Genomic DNA, 17341 nt, shown 5'->3' with positions numbered 1-17341 from the left:
CAAAAAAGAAATCAGAGTCATACATGTTAAGAATATATTTGAATATAGATAGCAGAGATTAACAATGTCTAAATTTCTGGCAGTAAGCTAATACCCATGTAAATATATTTACAAGTGGGACTTGGAGAGCAACCTTTTGATTCTTAGCAGAATCCTAGCAACAGTGCAGTGGTATGGGCTAACCTGGGGAGTAACATGAGCATTGCCAGTTATTAATGTAGTGGGTTTTGAGAAGTTTTTTAAATTGGGAAGTAGAGGTGGTGGAAATTAAGTCGCTTGGAAGTGAATTCCAGGTTGTGGCAATGGAGCAGGCAAAGAGAGATTTACCAGCATCATTTTTGTGTTTGATGATATTTATGTCGTTCTGCGAACTAGATATTAAGGTTCTAGTGGTGGTGTAGGGGTGAATTAGATTCTGAAGTGCAGGGGATTTGTTGGGAAATTAGTAGAGCTTGTGAGCTATTGAGAGTTGGTTGAGTAGGAGTAGTTGAGGTAACTCAAGCCAGTTAAGTTGCTTGAGGGCTAGACAGTGATGGGATCTATGAGAAGCATCAGTAGTAAACTTGGCAATCTTGTTGTAGCAGGATTCCATTTTGCTTAGTTCAGTGTGGTGAAGGTTAGTTAAGATAGGGGAGGCATAAAGGAGAATGGCTAAGAGATGAGTCCTTGCTAAGGTGGCTTTGGTAGGTTTAGTGATGAACTGTCTGTTCCTGTATAGGAGACCGAGCTTTTTGTTAACTTTCTTAATTGTTTGGGCTATGTGTATGTCAAATTTTAAATTATCAATTTCAATGCCTAATAGTTTTGTGTGTGTTGTTGGGGTGATTTGTATGTTATCTTTAGATGTTATGGTAAAATCATTATTAAGCGGAGAAGATCTACCAGGGCTAAAGAGAATGAGTTTGTTTTTTTGGGATTGAGGATAAGTTTTATGTTAGTGAACCATGCTTCTGCTAAGGAAAAGTTTTTCTGGGTTACAGTTTTTAGCTCATGAAGGGTAGAGGAGGCACATATAATAGTGGTATCATCTGCATATTACACTACTGAGGCAGAGAGTGAGGATGAAGCTACCTGGTTAGTAAACAGTGAGAATAGCAAAGGTCCTAGTATGGACCCTTGTGGGACTCCTATGCCTACAGGTAGTAGGGGGGACAGTTGTTCTTGCCATAGAACAGCCTGTTGATGGTTTGCTAAGTAGTTATTGAGCCAGGATATGGTGGAGGAGCTTATGTTAAGGGAAGATAGAGTTTTTAGAAGCATACTATGGTTCAACATATCAAAGGCTTTTGATAAGTCTAAAAATATTGAGGATACAAATAGTCCATTGTTTCTATGGTGGTTGACAATGTTGGTAAAGGAGAGTAGTGCCGTAGTAGTGCTATGGGAGGGTCTGAAGCCATCCTGGAATGTGGACAGCAGGTCATTCTTAAGGAGGTACTGCATTAGTTGGGAATGAACTACTCTCTCTAATATTTTTGATAGAGGTGACAGATTGCAATAGGGTGGTAGGTGGTAAGCTCAAGGGACTTACCCCTTTGTGTAGTGGTATAATATGTGATATTTTCCAGGAGTGAGATACTTTATATTCTGATATTGACCTATTTATGAGAATGGACACTGGACAGGCTATAGCTTCAGCTGTTATTTGAAGGAAGTCTGCAGGTAGATTGTCAGCTGCTAGAGTGATTGGTTTTAGTTTTTTTGAGGAGTTTTGCAATTGTATTAGTGGGGACTGGGTCCAGGGAAAAACTGGGGGAGTTGTTTGTTGTACTGAAGTGGGGAGGGGTCTTTGTAGGTAAGGGGCTGCTAGCAGTATTTTGAGTGTTGGCTAGGACTTGTACTGTTTCAGTAAATAATTTGTTAAATTGGGTGGATATATTGTCATGGTTGTTTGATAATACAGGGGTAGGAGTGGTTGATTTACCTGGGTGCAGTAAAGTATTTATAGTGGCCCAGAACTTTTGAGGGTTGTGAGCATATTTTTCTTGTATGGTTATATGATAATTAGTTTTGTCATGGTTTATTAGTTTTTTAGCTTTGTTGTGGAGTTCAAGATAAGTCTGTCTCAAGGTGTAGGCTTTTTTGTTTGTGGATTTGTGCCCAGGCTTTGTCCCATTCTTTCATTATGGTTTTAATATCTTTTGTTAGCTATGGGGCATAGTTATCTTTGATTCTAATGGTTCTGGGGGGTACATGGCAGTTTAGGATTTCAGGGAAGGTTGAGTTGAAGTACTGCACGGCATCATCTAGAGGTAGTTGTTTTAAGGGAGTCAAGTTGCAGCATTTTAGTGAATTGATTAGGTCATTAGCTCTGAAGGTCTTTTTATTATGTACTACTCTGAGGATGGGTTGTTTATTGTGGTGGATCAATTCCTAATTAAATAGGTCGCTTGATGGTCACTCAGACTGTCAAGAAGGAAGCCTGATTATTGAGCCAATGTGGGGTCTGATAGCAGAATCCAGTCTAAGATGGACTGGCGTTTGGAGGTTTGTCAGTTCTTGCGGGGGCAGTTATTATTTAGTTAAACCCATGAAGGTTAATATGTGTAGTGGGATTTTGGCTGAAACAGTCAGACCAGTCAATGTTAAAGTCTCCTAATAGTATGGTTTCTTGTGGAAGGGAGAGTGACATCCAATTTAGTAGGCTTTCCAGTATGGTAGTATTATTACCTGGTGGGATATATCCACCCGCAATAATTATTTGTTTGTTGGAGTTAACTTTTAATTTGGTTAGAATTAGTTCTATGTCTTTCACTTCTTGGGAATTGCACTCAAATTGTTCAATGCTGAGGTGGTTTTGGAAGAGTATTGCAACACCACCTCCTTTTTTATCTGATCTGTCCTTACGTATAATATTATACCCAGGGGCAGTAATTTAATTATTGTGGTGTTCAGGTTTGAGCCAAGTTTCTGTTAGCACAATGACTTCTGGCTTGAATAGAGCTAGTAGGGCATGAAGGTCCTGGGTTTTATTAAGAATACTTCTAACATTGATGTTTAAAAGGAGGTGAGATGAGGATGGTCATAGATATAGAGGATTTAATTGTTTAAAGGTACTATGGTTAGATTTGTTGGGTCATGGATTAGGGTGGATGTCCCCACAGCAAGTTAGTTTTGGGTGTAGGTATAGATAGAGTTTGTTAGTTTGTGTAATATCTTAGTTTGTTTTTGGGAGGGTGGAGGGCTAGTTTTATATTTAAGAGCATTATATAGGGAGGAAAAAGCTTGGGTGGAGGTAAGGTAAGCGGGGTGATATAGGGTAATGTCCTTTTCTAGGACTGATTCTGGATTCAGTTTGCCATGGTGGTGGGGAGGTGATATTAAGTTGAGTGTGGTAGGAGGAAAGAATCGACAGCAGGAGGAGAGAGAAGATAACTAATGAGGAACATAATATTTTTGGTAGCTGAGTGTGATATATATAGGACATTATGTTGAGTTGTAGGTGTAGTTTGCTTGGTGAAGGAGTTATTTCAGTAGCTATACTAGTCAGGTGGTGAATAGGGGTGTGGTGGAGTATTCAAGTGTGCGGTATGATTGGTGAGGTTTGATTGGTTAATTGGGAGTGAGTTGTGTTGGGAAGTGGTCTCTAACTATAAATGTAATTGATGTGGGATAGGTGGGAATGGGGGTAGGGCAGAGGAGTGAAGTGAGCCCAAGCATTAGTGAGGGCGAACGGAGCAGGGCAGCACCTTCTTGTAGGTCCAGCAAACAAGAAGGAAAAAAAACAATCAATGAGGAGGTCGGATACTTCAGCTCAGGGGAGAGAATACCATATTTAATGGCATAAGTTCCTGTTTTGGATTGGTTTTACACAGATCTAAGCAGAGGAACTAACAGTCACTAGGTTGGGAGCAAGGCTCTAGAGGTGAATGAAAGAGACTATGGTAGGGAAAGGTCAGAGAGGGGATTCTATGTTAGAGGCAGAGACCAAATGGAGACTATGTGGGAGAGAGAGGGCAGAGGGAGGAAACAAACAGGAGGTAAGTAGAAATCATGAGGGCCTGTATCAGTAGGAAGAGATGAGAGTAGAGGGAAAGAGCTAGCAGAAGAAGTGGATGGGTGTAATGTGATGTGGGTAGGTGAGTGACTTAAAGCCTAGAGAGAACAGGGGTAGTGGGTAGGTGAGTGACTTAAAGCCTAGAGAGAACAGGGTTAATTGAGTGACTTAAAGCCTAGAGAGAACAGGGGTAGTGGGATGGGGTAAACAGGGAGTAGTATAGCTGACCAGGGGCAGTACTTTAATGAGGCACACAGTAGACACAAGGTTATATTCTACATCCAGTGGGTATAGAATGTTAGGATTAGTAACATGCATTTTTAATTTACTGCACTGTTGCTGGATACGAATTCCACCGAAGGAACTACACTCATACAGGGAGTGGGTGGTCTTCAAATCTGACTCGGGTTAGCACTGTCCTTAAATTGTTTGGTGGCATGGACCTGAAAAACAAAGAGAGAGAGAGGGGATAAGTATGGGGTGAGTAATAGCAGGATTTTGTTGCAACAGGGTAGTAGTATGTTCTAGTAGAGGAATAGCCTAAGTAGGGCTATGAATAGAAGGAGAAATGAGGGAGAAGGAAGGAATTATTAGCATATAGCAGGAGTATTGTAGAGACAAAGAAATGAGAGGAGTAGGATGAAGATGTTAGCTTGGGCTAGAAGTATTCTAAGGACAGACAGGAGAGAAAGGTAGCAGGTTAGGAGAGCTTAGAGATTAGTTAAAGTGAAGAGCTACCAGAGTAGGGAGTAAAATAGAGTTAACAAAACCATTGGAAATGATGTTTAGCAATTCACAGTAATAGTGGTGCTGTGGTAGCATTGTCGCCTCACAGTTAGACGTTGCCCTTCGATTCTCAGTTAGAGCGTCTTCTGTGTGGCAACATGCGTGAATGGGCGTTCCTTCGTTGAAGGTTGTGCGTTAGGCCCGGCAAGCCAGCACATAAAACTCTACTGCCAATCATTAGCGGACCAGAGTTCCGCTGTGGCAACCCCTAACTGGGAAAAGCCGAGAGACACCAACATGCACTTTATTTGCAGTAATTTAGAAAAACAGTAGACACAACCTGCAACTCAGTAGAGACTGGGATATCACATTCTTACTAAGGAGGTTTAGCAGGTATAATAATGCTTTTTAACAGTCACAGAAATATATCAAGGCTGTATGGTCTTTGCGACTACACACTAATGCCAGGCAATGGCTAAAATGTAGGCAGGATACCCTCCATGTGCAGCCGCTTCGCAGTTAAATGCAGTCGCTTATGTAAAGACACTGATGTGATCAGCAGACACAGTCTTATAGCAGGCACTAACGTTGCAGTCTTTACCAACCGCCCAAAATATCAGAAAAGGCAATGACAGATCTCAGTGTAGTCAAAGTCACTTATTATCAGCAAAATCTGAATGAAAACAGTTCCCCAAACCTTGTATCGTTCAAACATAAATCATAACATTATAAAATAGGCAGTTACGGTGAAAAACACATAACGAGCGAAAACACAGTTCACAGAACTTTATACACTACTAAGATAGCTTAACAACCTTGTAAAAGAAGCAGTTACACTGAGAAAGGCCATAGAGGCCATAAGCACGCTGCTTGCAATGTGGTGATAATTATTTGGTTGTCCGACAAGGCCTAGTCTTTACCAGCAGCTCACAGCATTAGAAAGTACATTAACAGGGCATATAGTATAACCGTTCACAAAAAACAAATCAGGATAATGGCTCACAAAAGCCTCAACAATATTTGGCTTATGATACAGCACAATTAAGTACACTGTTACATTGAAAAACGCCAGAAGGCAAATAACACACTCTATACAATTGGGATGACTATTTGGTAGATTGTCAAGTTAAGGCAGTATATACAGTTGTAATTCCAAAACATTACATACATAAAGAACAGTTCAATCCAAGTAAAGGGTGTACCTGGTCAGCTTAACACACCACCGCACTATAGGGCAGGCAGGATGGGAGAGAGATGGAGCTGCAGTCTAAATGTGTGTTTTAAGAAATGCAATGCATTGTGGGAGGAGGATGGTGACATACTGTCTTTAGAGATGGGATAAATGATTAAAAGCAGAGCCAGTACGTGGCAGGGCACCTTCCTGTAGGTTCAGCAAACAAGAAGGAAAAAAACAATCAGTGAGGAGGTCGAATACTTCAGCTCAGGGGAGAGAATACCATATTTAATGGCATAAGTTCCTATTTTGGATTGGGTTTTACACAGATCTAAGCAGAAGAACTAACAGTCACTAGGTTGGGAGCAAGGCTCTGGAGGTGAATGAAAGAGACTATGGTAGGGAAAGGTCAGAGAGGGGATTCTATGTGGCAGGCAGAGGCCAAAGATAGACTATGTGGGAGAGAGAAGGCAGAGGGAGGAAACAAACAGGAGGTAGGTAGAGATATGAGGGCCTGTATCAGTAGGAAGAGATGACAGTAGAGTGAAAGAGTTAGCAGAGGAAGTGGATGGGTGTAAGGTTACGTGGGTAGGTGAGTGACTTAAAGCCTAGAGAGAACAGGGGCAGTGGGTAGGTGAGTGACGTAAAGCCTAGAGAGAACAAGGGTAGTGGGATGGGGTAAACAGGGAGTGGTATAGCTGGCCAGGGGCAGTACTTTAATGAGGCACACAGTAGGCATAAGGTTATATTCTACATCCAGTGAGTATAGAATGTTAGGATTAGTAACATACATTGTTAATTTACTGCACTGTTTTTGGATAGGAATTCCACCGAAGGAACTACACTCATAAAGGGAGTGGGTGGCCTTTAACTTTGACTGGGGTTAGCACTGTCTTTAAATTCTTTGGTGGCAGGGACATTGTTAATTTACTACACTGTTGCTGGATAGGAATTCCACCGAAGGAACTACACTCTTAAAAGGAGTGAGTGGTCTTCATATCTGACTGGGGTTAGCACTGTCCTTAAATTGTTTGGTGGCAGGGACGTTGTTAATTTACTGCACTGCTGCTGGATAGGAATTCCACCGGAGGAACTACACTACATATCTGTCCTGGCATGTGTTCAAAAATGACAAGATGTGAAATTTTTTATTTCATTCATTGGTTATAGGCATTACTTATTTTCAAAATAATTATTCTCTATATTGCATGTCTTCATGCAAACATTTATTATTGCAATTTTATTCTTCATACTGTACATCTTTATGGCAGATGAGGGCTTACATAAAGTGTTTCTTACTGTATGGCATGCAGCCAGATCATCATAAAGTGTGACTGGGCCACTATTTTGACACTTTCTTGTGTACTGGTGCTATTAAAATGCTGTTATGTCACTGTTCCCTGTAATTCCTTTTTAGCATAACCAGTATAACTATGTATAAGATAAGTGCCTTTTCAGAATGGAAAACTTGAAATCATAAAATGTCATCAAATCTGTTTTGTCTTTTGTCAATTATATATGTCGAGTGTTATTTAACTACCACTTAGCATTTACATGAATATACAACACATGCTTGCCTGTTACTTTTATAGGTGATGAACCCCTTTCCTATAGGTACAAGTAACAGTTACTTTTCTGAAGAACATGAAACAAGAGCTGTAAGGTTATTTTCTTCTTCTGTACACATGCTGAAGTGGAGAATACAGCAATGGTGTTGGATAGCATACATAAATTCCCTGTGTATACATCGCATATGCAATGACTGTAGTCTATGCATTTATCCCATAAAGTATCTACTGTCCCTGTAAACTGTTGTATCACCTTGGCATTTTTAACATGTATATCACATGACCCCACTTTGTTATACTGCACCTTTGTATCCCTCTCACATCCTTTGTTAGCATGTCCATTTTCATTTATGAGTGTAAGTCATGTATTGTCATTGAGATTAATCATTACATCAATATGGGAGTATTTATATGTTACAAATGTTTAACTTACATTTCAGAACATTTGCCTGCAGTATCTGTCTAAATGTTTCCCATTTCCCCTCCCTTCTTAATTACTTCTGCAATGCAACCAATGTTATTCGTGTGCAATTCCCTCATTTCACTTCCCTTCCTTCAGAATTCTTGCACTGTACCTGCCCTTAATATTTCTAGGCTACAGCATATGTTGGTACTTTCAGTTTGTCCATAGGCAAGCCATTTTGTTTACATTCTTTGTTCATGCTTGCAAGCACTTTCCCATGGCCATGAACACTATTACTGGCCATGAACACTATTACTGGCCATGAAACGGTGCTTACAAATGTGTAGGTGAAATGAATAGTATGCATATTTGATTAGCACTGCTGCTCATTGAGCTATCACATTTAAATCATGTAAGCTTAGCATGAAGCTTGCACGATTGTTTTGAATCCTAGAGGTTATCTAAATAATATTAAAACAGTTACACTAAGACTCTTTGTAGATAAACATATTGCCCCTACTCTTGCACTGCAAAATATTTGTTATTGACTTTTTATGCGATTTGAACTTAATGTTTATCAGTGTATCCCATTGCTTATGAATTTACACATGGTATTCTTTCTTTATTTGTACTGTGCTGTCTTAAGTCCCAGGTTGTTGCTGATGTGGGCCCTCAGATTTGCCCATATCAGTTAACTATCAAATTAATGTATTTTATATATATATTTTGTTACTTGGGTTAGTGAACTGGTCCAATGACACTTTTTGGACACAACACAAGCATGATGCAATATTAAACAGGGATTACAGAAACTTCATGAGAAAGAAAAACGGTGATTATAAAATGGGAAAATACAACAAAATAGTATAATAAATATAGTCAGAAGTATAATGATTAACAATAAACAGGAAAATTACAAGTTACGAAATAATGTACTCAGATAATGTTTACAGACTAAAATAAGTACAGTATTATGCGCGGGCTTAGAATGCAACTATAACCTGTAAATTGATTTGATAATAGTGTACAGTTGTTATAATCTTTTGGAAGTCTGGATATTTTATCAACACAGGGATATATAAATATATGTAAATGCCCAAAAATGAGGATGTTCAATCGTACTCTAAATTACATGGTGTTCATTTTATTTTTATGCACTGAACTATTTCAATGCATCTCTTCTTTATATAATTTAATTTATATATTACAATAACAGTTCAAACACTTACCTCCTTTTGGGCCAGTTCACTTATTGTGTTCTGTCCCACTACACTCTGAAAAGGTGGGACTTGCTCCGTTCCTCTAACCTACCCCTAATTAGGTTCATAGGTTCATTGGTATATACTATGCTAATGACCACCAGAGTCTTTATAAGCTTAACTGCACAACACAACCAGTTGTGTCCCCTTGTAACATGGGTATTCATTTGGAAGACTACATTAGTTGGGAAGTTGCTAAAGGTTTACTGGGTGTGTATGGTGGTTGGGGAATATTTACTGTAGCCTTATGTCTGTAAGAGACATGGAAGCCAGACCAGGAGTGCATTTTCAATTTCCCATGCAATGGTCAAGGTTACGGACTCTGCTTCACATGAATGGGGATCCTATTCCAGAGCATGGGGTTCCTTTGAGACACTTATATGCCAGAAATTATATTTATGTTTCAAGAAAGTTTAAATCCTTGGATCTAAATATTTCTGGTGCTATTTGTTTTGTAGATGTAAAAAAGGTCCATTAATACTTGATATGAGGAAGCCTTAGAAACCAGGCAAAGACTGCCTATCAGGAACCAGTAAGAGACTGACTATAGAGATAGGGCTTTAAGGCAATCTTTACAGGATAATATGTTTTACCCTGGATGCTACTGTTGAGGAACCTCTGTGGGCATTGGCATTCCAACTGTTGCATATGCCTGGTCAGGAACATGCTGAAGGGGGCATCATGCTCAGTGATGGGTCAGATAAGGGCTGTGTAAAGTGGTACTATGACTTATTTGAACCTAGATGCCTTATGCTTACTTATAAGTTGGATGACATAGAATGATTTTCTTACTACCCTGGCTATGTGTTGGTCAAAGGTCAGATTAATGTCTACATATCTTCTCAGATCTCTAACTTTTGGGTCAGCTCTTAGAGGTGTCCTTTCAATGGAGTAATTAACCTGGGTGGATTTTTTCTCAAAGGGCACTGTAATACAGTTCTTGGCATTGTGTTGTAATCAGTGGCTTTGTCATTTGTCTGTTTTGGACCATCTTGCAGAATGTTAGCATCATGAGATGAATCTATGACAGCGCCTAATTTGCAGTTGCCTACAAACTTGGTGAGCCAGAGGTCCTTGACGTTAGCCTTGAACTCCAGGAAGTACAGGTCAAACAGGATTGGACCCAGCAATGAGCCCTGAGGTACTACACTGGTGATTGGTCTCTTGGTTGAGCTGGTCTCACCAATATTTACTCCTTTGGTCCTATCTGTCAGCCAGCTGTCAAGCTAGCAAGTTATGTAGTGATTTATGCCTAGTTCTGAGAGTGTGAGAAAAATACTTGAATGCATTATTGTATTGAATGCCTTAGCCATCTAGGTAGTTGGCATGCACAACTTTCCCCTCATCCATTGCCTTGCTGACCCTCTCAAAGAAGTCTACCAGGTAAAGTAGGCATGAACTTCCTTTGACAATCTTCCTTTGACAAAACCAAACTAGGTTGGCTTCAGTGTCTGTAAGTTGCCAATGTTTTTATGATCATTTTCATGATAATTTGTTCCATGTCTTTGTATATTAGACTAGTCAGACAAATGGGTCAGTAGTTTTTGGGGTCAGTTGATGGTCTACCCTTATGAAGAGAGGTAACCATTACAGCCCCCCAGTCACATGGTATGTAGCCTGTTTTGAGGCTGTAGTTGAAAAGTGACTCAAGTGGTCCTGATAGACCATGTTTCAAGCTATTTAGAAGGCAACACAGGATATTACCTGGACCCACTGAGACTGTGTTTATGACTTCAGTCAGTGCCACCATGACCTGCTTCCTGCTAATAGATGGGGGGTTATGCTAGCAGGGATTTCATGGGGGAGGCAGGGGGAGTGTGGGCAGTGAAGTCAGAGATGAATTTGTCAGTCAGCAGATTTTGTTATGTCACCTGCTCAGTGGAGGTGGTACCATTTACAAGCAGTTCAGCACACTCCTTTGTGTTACCTTTAAAGTTTAAATTTCAGACATAGCTATAGACCTTGTAGTTGTTTTTAGCCTGAGAGGCCATCTTGACCTCATAACTGGCCTTATTGCATTTAATTAGTCCTCTTAGTTTCCTGTTTTGTTTAATTAGTGAGATCTTTCCATTATAACAGTTGAACTTTCTGATTTTGGCCATAACGTTTTCCTTTTCCTGTATACCCTGTTAAGATTAGGATTACATCAGTGTGGTTTGCTTTTGGCATTTGTTTTGGGATTACATCTGTTAGGTACAACAACCTTTATGCAGCCATTTACATGGTTGTACAGGGTTTCTGTGAATAAGTCAGGATAGGATGCTGTGAACTTGTGGTTGAAAGGGGCACTAAGTGTTGACAAACAGTAACATGACAGGATTCAGTTTGCTTTAGAATAGTACTTAACTGTTATAGGTTTTGCTGGGTTCTCTGTATTGAGTTTTGTTTAAAAGGAGACAGCTTTGTGATCTGACTTCAGCAGTGATGACATGATGGGGGGGGAGGGGGCGTATAGCACTCTTCCAGTTTGGTGAGTACTACGTCCAGTATGTGTGAACCTCTGCTTGATGTGTGAAATATTTGGTCATGGTTTTTTGTGTTAGTAAAGTTCCTGAAACACTGTGCCTGAAAGTTGCAGGCAGAATATGTTTCCCAGTCTATAGAGGAGTAGTTGAAGTCTCCTATGAATAGGGTATTTGGCTGTATGATGAGTGCCTCCAGCAGGCCTAGATATGAGTTAAAGGGATTCTTTGGACATAGATGGTAACCTATAGCTTGCTAGGATATGGTAAGGGACTTTACCTATTGCGATATGAACATGGATGAACTCCATGGCATCATCCTGTTTATCCTTCCTAGAGATATACTTTTTGCTAATGTAGATTGAGATACCTCCTTTACTCCCTGTCCATGCAGCTGAAGGTCTAAATGTGTAGACGGCACTGAAGCCTTGCACTGCTGGCTTACTTTCTGAGGCTTTAAAACATGTCTTAGTGATGGCAGAGATGTCTATATTTTCCAGAGTGAGGAGATTTTGTAAGACTTGGAGTTTCTTGTGAAGGCTTCTGGCATTGAGCATTAATACCTTTTGGTCTCTTTGGATTTCACACCTAGCTCCACTGCAACTACATTTGTGCTCTACTTACATCCACCCACTCTACTAATTGACTAAGTTTTTTTTAAACAAAAACATCTTTTATTGAATTATCCCTTATGGCATAGACAATCATACATTTGTATAAATGAAAACAAACCATATTGGCATATTTTTACTTGAAAACATAATACATCATATGTAATTTTCAGTACAATCATTGTCAATCGAACATTCCATAGCTTATTCAGCCCCTGCCTTTACTTAAACTCATTCCTCCTCCAAAACATAATTCTGCATGTATTGTTTCACAATTCCCATTTTTTCTATGTAATTTGCTCCTACCTTTTTCTAAGATTCTGCTTCTAGTTCATTTATCTCTTTTAATATATTCACTACTCCTAATACTGTTGGTTTAGAATTTGATTCCCATTGTATAGCACTTGTTTTTTGGCAGACACCAGAATTAAACTCAGGAAGACCTTACTATGTCTAGACAGTTCAGATCCTGTATCACAGCTAAAAAAAAATTATATCCTTAGTTACACCGATTTGCTCAGTCAGTATTTCCGACAAATTAATCTGCAGACAATTTTTAAAGTCTGACAACTCATTGCACTCCCAAAAATATGCTCCCAATTACCTCTTTCTTCCACATCATACCTCCAACATTTGCAATCTACCTGAGGGTAAAATTCTTTGGAGTCTGCTAGGGGTATAAAAATACTTATCCAAACACTTCAAAGCAAAAATCCTAAATCTTCTTGACTTTGTTGCATATTTGTGAGCCATACACATATCCTCCCATTGTTTCTTTGTGAATCGCTCATCCAGTCTCTCTTGTCAATCCTTTCTAATCTCCTCTGATTGATTCCTACACTTGTCATGCAATATTTAATATGCCCTACTAATTATCTATTTTTCAAAAGCAGCCACTGTTCCAGATCCAACTAAAAACACTACCCATGCTGGTCTTTCACCTAGGATTACCCTATTCCTTTCCCTTTGGGATATCACTCATTGATAGGGAAGTTAGTCTCTAGCCTGCAGTCCAGATATATTTTTGGCCTTTACCCAGTCTCTTACCTTTCCCTCTCTAATTGTTTGCTCCCAATACTTTGGTTACTTTGTAAATTTTTCAGTAAATTCCAGCCCCCTCTTGCCTATTGTATGTATCCCTAATTGCAGGCATCTCTATTGGCAGAATCTCCTTTTGCCATTCCTGTGATGGCTTAGTTTTTAGAATACTTTATCCTACTTTATGAATATATTTTTTAATTTCACCAAATCTTTTGGGTTTCTAATACCGTGATAGGAATGGATCCCATTCCTAAGTCAAAGTATGATTAAAGTTCATGAAATTAGTATGGTTTCATTCTTTGATGTCAGCCAGAAGTGCTGTTTGCAGCATCTGCAATGTGCCCAGTAATGACTCCTGCAGGTCCTATGGAGTTACATGTATTGGCAACATATCTGACTTAAAATTTGAATTATTGTTTATAAGACCTGTTGCTCCTACTACCATTGAAACTGTCTGGATATCTTTCTTCCACATTGCTCTCATTTCTGTCTGCAAATCCTGATATTTTATGACTTTGTGTGTGTCTCTCTCTCTGCACAAGACACTGCAGTCACTGGGTGTAGCGATTTCAATGATCAATGTTACTTTTATCTTCTTTTCATGGACCACTATATCTGTTTTTTTTTTCACATCTATCTTTTGAACTGTTGGTAATGGGTAATCCCATGTGATGTAGACTTCATCATTTTATATGATGCCTTGTGGCTCTTGTTTCCAGTGTTTTTCAGCTACTTCACTATTATAATGTTTGCACAATCCCCAATGCAGCAATCTTGCCACATTATTATGCCTTTCAGTATACAATCCTTCTGCCATTAGTATGTCACAACCAACAGCAAGGTGTGCAACTGTTTCCAATTCTGTTTTACAAAATTGGCATTTGTCTGTTTCTCCCACATGTTCAATAGACTTTGTAAACCAATGTGTATGTAGTTCTCTATCTTGAGCACCCAATATTAACCTCTAATTGTTTGGTTTGAATTCACCTCGCTTTAACCACTCCCATGTCCATTCCTGATCAACATGATATTGTTCCAGTTTTCCATACTTGTAACTACATTTATGCATTTTCCACATGTCTCGCCTTCTCATCTGATCCTTCATCTTATATTCTTTATTTTGTTTTTTTTTGTTGTTTTTTGTTTTTTTTGGCACATTCAGTTGCTGCCTGATTTTTATTAACTTCTGGTTTGATTTCCATTCTCACTTGAATACGATATGTTTCTGCTAGAATAAAAAGGAAAGTCATCTTAGATTTATTCTCCTCATCTTTCAAAACATTCATTATGTTTGGATCTTGTGAGGCCAGCAGATATGTATGCAGTCCTACGACTACAGATCTATACATGTAATCAGTTTCAAGGTAGCCCATATCTCCTTCAGAACAGGGAATATATAGTTTTGGTATGCATTGATGTTTATAAATCATTTGAGGAGCATGAAGCATACTTCTTGTTTTCCTGTCTAATCTATCCAACACCTTTTGGGACCAGTCAATCATTCCAAAACTTTAAGTTAGGACAAGAAGAACAGACTGGTTTATAGCTTGAACTTGGTTCCTAGATGACAATGCTGTTTTCGGGATTAATTTAAGTTTTCTAAAAGATTCCTTACTGAGTTTTATTCACATTTGTTCATGTTTTATTGTTGAGCCTTCATCAGTTTCCAAATATTTATACACTCCCTCTTGCCCAAGTTCTTTTATATTACATTCTTGTCCAAACTGATGTTTTCTTGGTGGTCCAGCTTTCCTGTTTTAAAGGTTGCTTTTACACATTTATCAAGACCAAATGACGTTCTTATATCATCTAAAAACATTTTGACTTTTTGCAGTTGTACTTTCAGTTCCTCATCTGATGACTGATACAGTTTTAAATCATGGACAAAGAGAAGATGAGAATTCTTTGCATTTTGTTGTTTTCTGGGAGCCAAATTATAGCCATGATCTAATCTGTTAAGCAGACAGCTTAACAGGTTAAGGGCAAGGCAAAAGAGCAATGGTGACAGAGAGTCACGCTTGAATATCCCCCTTTGGATTTTTATCCCTGGAATAATAATTTGTCTTTTATCATGGCTTAGCTGCAAAGGGTTTTGCCACTGTTTCATGGTCGCTGTGATGTAGTTTATCAGTTTATCTTATACATTATTAATCACTCTTTTAAGCATGACTATGGAATACTGTCAAATGCTTTTTTGTTGTCTATTCATGCCATAGTTAGATTCTTCCCCTTTTTACAGTTCTCCACTATGACTTTATTTAACAACAAATGATCCTTTGTGCCATATGACTTTCTTTTATTACTCTTTTGTTCAATTGCCATAACTAAGTTTTCTTCTAAATGACTATAAACTCTGCTGGCAGCAATTCTAGTGTATAATTTATATGTCATCAGAAGGCAAGTTATTGACTGCGGTGGTGGTGCTGTGGTAGCGTTGTCACCTCATAATAAGACGTTGTCCTGTTTGATTCTCAGCTAAAGCATCTTCTGTGTGGAGACATGCGTGAATGGGCGTACCTTCGTTGAAGGCTGTGCGTCAGAGCTGGGAACTCGGCACGTAAAAATCTACTGCCAATCATTAGTGGACCGGAGTTCCACTGTGGCGACCCCTAACCAGGAAAAGCCAAAAGACACAACAACAAGAAGGCAAGTTATTGGTTTATAGTCTTTAGGGTAGCTTACAGGTTCACTCTTAAGTAGGAGCATTGTTTTTCATGTTGTTAGTCAGGCTGCTGTCTGTTTGGTGTTAATATTCTGTTTGGCAATTGTTATTCTCCTTAAGGATCTGCATCCAAAGTCTCAGTCTTTTCTTATTTTTTGAGCTTCCCCCATTTCATCATCCTTTTCTGCTTTAAATTATAGTTTTCTGCTTGTGTTATGTAGAGGAGCCTTAAATGTGTAGCTCTACAACATCCCTTCAAATCAGGTAATTCCAAACCACCTTATTCTATTAGGAGGCTCAACTTATCCCACATGACATTTGCCCTCATACCCTCCCAGACCAAATCATTCAACTCTTTATTAATTACAATCCAGAACTTCTTCTCTGGTTGATAAAAATATGATTGGCCTGTGTTTAGAACTAAAAGTACTAAAACATTTTCACTGCATGAATCTTCCTATCAATATTCATAAATAGGAGCTTCCAGTTTTTCAATTTTTGTATTATCTTTTGTTTATTCTTTCCACCTACAAAAATCAAATATCTTTATTAAAATTCAAACATATTTCCAACCATAGACCACAAGCCTCTAAAATCTCAAAATGTGGAGAAATCCAGTCTTACCTTGGACATCCTCTAACACCCACATTCATCCCCATTACCTCTTTCAACACTTTACTTACATCTTCTCATATCATATTCTCTCCACCCTGGTTCCATCTCTCCTAATTCCAAACCCCACTCAATGTAATACATCTCCCCTCTCAAAATTAACACTCCACCATTAGACTTTAACCTCATCACAGTCATTTTATATACTATATTGAATAAAGTAACTGAACTGCATACCTGGTGTGATAAACTGAGAGGCTGCCAGCCTACCTAGATAGAATTTTGTTAATAATTCTATGTCATTTGTAAATATTAATGTGATCCACAGGCTTGTTTGACAAATGTAAGAAAACTGTATTATGTGCTAAGCTTCAAAAATGTAACCACAGTGCAGCCTACTGCAAGAAAGCTGATAAGTAAAGAATTCTCCAACTGTGTGTGAACTCAAGCTAGGAGACAGGATGTCTGCAGCTGGAAATTCTTTTTATTGTCCTAAAACAGAGATAATGACTAGGTTTCACATGTAAAGTGTCACTTATTGCTGTGATTTCCTGGCAGCTGCAGATCATAAAGAAATGTTAAATTTTGAGTTCTCTTGGCCTGTGAACTTAAGTAGAGGTGACAAGAATGATGTAATCTGAAATGACTTAGCAGTAATGTGTGTTATCAATTTAAGACTATTTCAGCGAGAAAGAGATTGCATTTTTATTTAACATTTGTTGACCAGGAAAGTCCGACTAGGACAGAGCCTATTTTCAGTGGAGGCCCAGGGAGAAATGCTTCATACGCATGTCTTTAGATTGTGGGAGTAAACCAGAGTACCCAG

This window comes from Protopterus annectens, chromosome 7.part0, assembly GCF_019279795.1.
Source record: "Protopterus annectens isolate FY-2018-M chromosome 7.part0, PAN1.0, whole genome shotgun sequence".
NCBI lineage: Eukaryota > Metazoa > Chordata > Ceratodontiformes > Protopteridae > Protopterus > Protopterus annectens.
Note: the sequence above shows the minus strand (reverse complement) of the source record.